Source organism: Plectropomus leopardus, chromosome 18 (genome assembly GCF_008729295.1).
Source record: "Plectropomus leopardus isolate mb chromosome 18, YSFRI_Pleo_2.0, whole genome shotgun sequence".
Lineage (NCBI taxonomy): Eukaryota > Metazoa > Chordata > Actinopteri > Perciformes > Serranidae > Plectropomus > Plectropomus leopardus.
In genome coordinates, this window is record NC_056480.1 from 28,762,165 (window position 1) to 28,766,729 (window position 4,565).

General features: G+C 40.6%; 1 pseudogene; it reads right to left on the reverse strand.

Annotated features, from left to right (window-relative positions):
• Window positions 1–1,645: 1,645 nt before the first annotated feature.
• Window positions 1,646–4,565, reverse strand: LOC121958203 (annotated as a pseudogene).

Below are 4,565 nucleotides of genomic sequence, written 5' to 3' on the forward strand. Positions count from 1 at the left end.
TGCTACAACTCTGCACATCACCCTTGTTCTTAAAAACTGGCACCATCACACTTTCCTCCACACCTCAGGCATCTTCTCACTCTCCAAGATTGTATTAAACAGTCTAGACACGAACTCAGCTGCTGTCTCTCCTAGGTACTTCCACACCTCCACCAGTATGTCATCAGGACCTACTGCCTTTCTACTTCTCATCCTCTTCAAAGCTTTCCTCACTTCATCCTTTCTAACCTTTCCTACTTCCTGGTCCATAGTTTCTACGTCCTCCATCCGTCTTTCCCTCTCATTCTCTCCATTCATCAACTCCTCAAAGTACTCCTTCCATCTTTTCATCACACTATCTTCACTTGTCAGTACATTTCCATCTCTATACTTCATCACCCTAACCTGCTGCACATCTTTCCCTGCTCTATCCCTCCGTCTCGCAAGTCTGTACATCTCCTTTTCGCCTTTCTTCATGTCCAACCTCTCATACAACTCATCTTACACCTTCTGTTTAGCCTTGGCTACCTCTCTCTTGAACTTATGGTGGATCTCCTTGTACTCCTATCTACTCTCTTGAGTCCTCTGTCCCTCCCACTTTTTCCTTGCCAACATCTTCCTTTGTATACACTCCTGGACTTCCTCATTCTATCATCAAGTCTCCTTATCTCATTTCCTCTGTCCAGAAGACACGCCAAGTACCTTCCTACCTGTTCCCCTAATTACTGCTGCAGTAGTCACCCAGTCGTCTGGCAGTTTCTCACAACCACCGATAGCTCGTCTCAGCTCCTGTCTGAGGTCCTCACAGTAGTCCTCCTTTCTCAACTTCCACCATTTGATCCTCCGCTCTACCTTCACTTTCCTCCTTCTCACCTCTAGCATCATCCTAAACACTACCATTCAATGCTGTCTGGCTACACTTTCACCTGTCACCACCTTACAGTCTCCAATCTCCCTCAGATTACACTGTCTACACAAAATGTAGTTGTGGTGATGGTTCAGGGGAGCAGTGCCAGAGTTGATTGACAAAGGTGTTTTCTGTTTGTTGATTGCTCTCCTTTGTCTCTGCAGTAGCATGCTGGACCTGGCAGTCACAAAGACACACAGAACACAGCAGGGAGGCTATGCTCCTTGCTGGAAAATCTTGAGTTGGCTTTTGTTAAACTTAATTTTTGTGGAAGAGCTCTACAGGCACTGGGCATATTGTGGAGAGGGCATTCATTTCTGTTATAAAGAGCATGTGTGTCTGAATTAAAGCTCCTTTGCACTGAACCCTAGAGCCTTGTTGTGATATGCTGAGCTGAACACAGGCACGTGTTACAGTAGTCCACCTGTGTGCTCCTGCCTCCACTCTTGTATGTCACCCTATGTTCCTCTCTCTTTTGAAATACGTGTTCACCACAGCCATTTCCATCCTCTTTGCAAAATCAACCACCATCTGTCTGCCTATCACCTCTGTTCCCTTCACCAACATGTCCACTGAAGTCTGCTCCAATCACCACTCTCTCCCCTCTGGGAACACTTTCTATCACCGTATCCAACTCACTCCAGAATGTCTCTTTCTCCTCCAACTCACAACCAACCTGTGGAGCATAACCACTGACAGCATTCATCATCACACTTTCGATGTCCAGCTTCACACTTATCACTCTATCTGACACTCTTTTCAGACAACATTCTTGGCATACTCCTCCTTCATGATCACCCCTCCTCCATTCTTCATCCTGACCACATCAGGAAGAGGAATGGAGCTGTTTGAACCCTGCTGTTTGATAAAGTAGTTTGAACCGTGCTCCAATGCTTCTAGTCTTGCTGCCCTTCCACCTGGTCTCCTGTACACACAGGATATCTCCCTTCCTCCTCTGCATCATGTCTGCTAGCTCTCTCCCTTTGCCTGTCATCGTGCCCACATTTAGAGTTCCTACTCTCAGCCCCACTCTCCTGACTTTCCTCCTCTCTCTCTGTCTCCTGACACGTCTACCTCCTCTTTGTCTTTGACCAACGGTAGCCCATTTTCCGCCAGCACCCTGTAGGTCAACAGTGCTGGTGGCAGTCGTTAATTCGGGCCTCGACTGATCCAGGATGAAGTACATATTGGTGATTTGCATATTTAGTTTGGCAAATTTTTACGTCAGATGCCCTTCCTGACGCAACCCGCACCATTTATCTGGGCTTAGGACTGGCAGTAAAATTCCATTGGCTGATGGCCCTATACTGGCTGGTTTATGTTACATGCTCTCATAAATTACATTTATTAATTTTTATGTCTATTACTGCTATTATATGTAATGTTTGTTACCATTATTGTTGATGTGCATGTCTCCCCTTCTCTCCCCCTCTATCTCTTCTTTCCCATCATTTCCTATGTAGCATTTTTTCATCTAGTGTAATTTTACTGTTCTTTACATTATCTATTGCATGTCCGTCCATCCTAGAGTAGAGATTTCTCCTCAGTCACTTTTCCCTTCTTCTTACCCCCTGATCAGGTTTTTCTGGGGAGATTTTTTTCCTTTCTCACTATGACGGTCAAAGGACAGAGGGATGTAGTGTGCTGTGAAGTGCTCTGAGGCAAATTGAGATTTGTTATAATGGAAATTGTAAATAAAATGGAACTGCATTGAAAACTATACTATGACTTCTTTGTGCAGTTTTGGACAATACCCTATACTTTGACTTTTTTATATCTATACATATTATATGATGACTTTGTTGTGCTATTTCAGCAATTCTAAACCATGATATTTTTGATGATATTCGAGCAACATACTAAACTATGACATTTTTGATCATTTTTAACAACATACTAAACTATGACATTTTGCTGATTTTTTGACGAGATACATATCAAAGACGTCTATTAATTTTGGGCGCTATACTTTAGTATGACGTTTTTGATGATTTTTTAGGGACATACTATAATATGATGTTTTTGATGATTTTTGAGCGATGTACTATTGTATGACTTTTTTTTATGATTTTTGAACAATATTGTATACTAAGAGGATTTTTTTGACAACGTGCTATACTATGACATCTTTTCTTTTTGGACAACATATTATAGTAGGACGTTTTTGATGATTTTCAAACAACATACAACATGACGTTTTCGATGATATTTGGATGCCATAGGATACTATGACATGTTTGATAATTTGTGGATGACATACTATGCTATGACATTTTTCATGATATTTGAATGATATCCTATACTATGATGTTTTTGATGATTTTTTTAGTCAGATACTATAAATTTTTTTTTATTATTTTTGGATGACATACTATACGATGATGTTTTTGGTGATTTTTGAGTGACATACAGTACTATTATGTTTTTGATAATATTTGGACAACATCCTAAACTATGACTTTTTTGATGATTTTTTGGATGACCCACAATACTATAATGTTTCTGATGATTTCCGAGGGACTTACTATACTATGATATTTTTGATCATTTTTGGACAACATCCTAGACTATGACGCTTTTTATGATTTTTGGACGACATTGTATAGATTTTTACTATGATATTTTTCATGCCATTTTTAACAATACCATACCATGACTTTTTTATGCTATTTTGGATGACATATATTCATACATTTTCATGCTATTTTGGACAACATGCTATACTATGACTTGTTTTATGCCATTTTGGACAACATACCATACTTTGATTTTATCTTTTGCTATTTTGGAGGACATACAATGTTATGACTTTTTTATGCCATTTTTGATGACATAATATACTACTATGACTTTTTGATGCCCTGAAAAATTTCAGTTGTGTACATTGAGAACTATACAACTAAGCCTTGAAAAGTGACTATCTACAGGTTTTAAACAGTTTATACTCCAGGATCACTAGTTCAGATTTTGAAAGTGTACTCTCTTACCATGGCATGTCCATCTTTCGTTCCTCCTTCTCCTCCTCTTTTACTTCTAGGCAGCAGAAAAACACCATTGATGATAACAATATTTGGTCATTCACAAATACTAGCTTGACCAGACTTGAGAATATGTCTTACCTTTCTGTTCCTCTCCTTCTTTTCCTTTGTCCTTCTTCACTCGTTTGGCCTTCTTGTGGTTTGCTATGTTCCTGCGGCCTCCTCCCTGCCAATCTGCCTCATCCTCAGAGTCAGAAAACTCCTATCCTCACAGGCTATCCTTTTGTCTTGGTCCCGGACTGAAATTCAGAACACACATCATTGACTAAGGCATCCTTAGACAACATCCCCTGAATATTAAACACAGATTAGAACTGTACTGTAGTATAGTACCTCCCATCCTTCCAACTAAGACATGTTACATGTATGACACCAATGAACATAGACATTCCCTGTGAGATGCCATTCCCTAAATCTTAGCCTGTAAGTGTCATACTAGAGACGTGTTTGTCAGGGTCCTTCTCATCCTCGTCTCCACTGTCTGGGTGGGGAGCATCCTCTGAGATATCTAGCATCTGGACACCAGGGGCATGAGGCAGCATACGGAGGTTTTCAAACAGATGCTGCTTGATCTTTTCCAGGTATTCGTTGCAGCATGGTCCAGCATGGGCAGGTTGAAACTTTTGATGTACTCGACACAT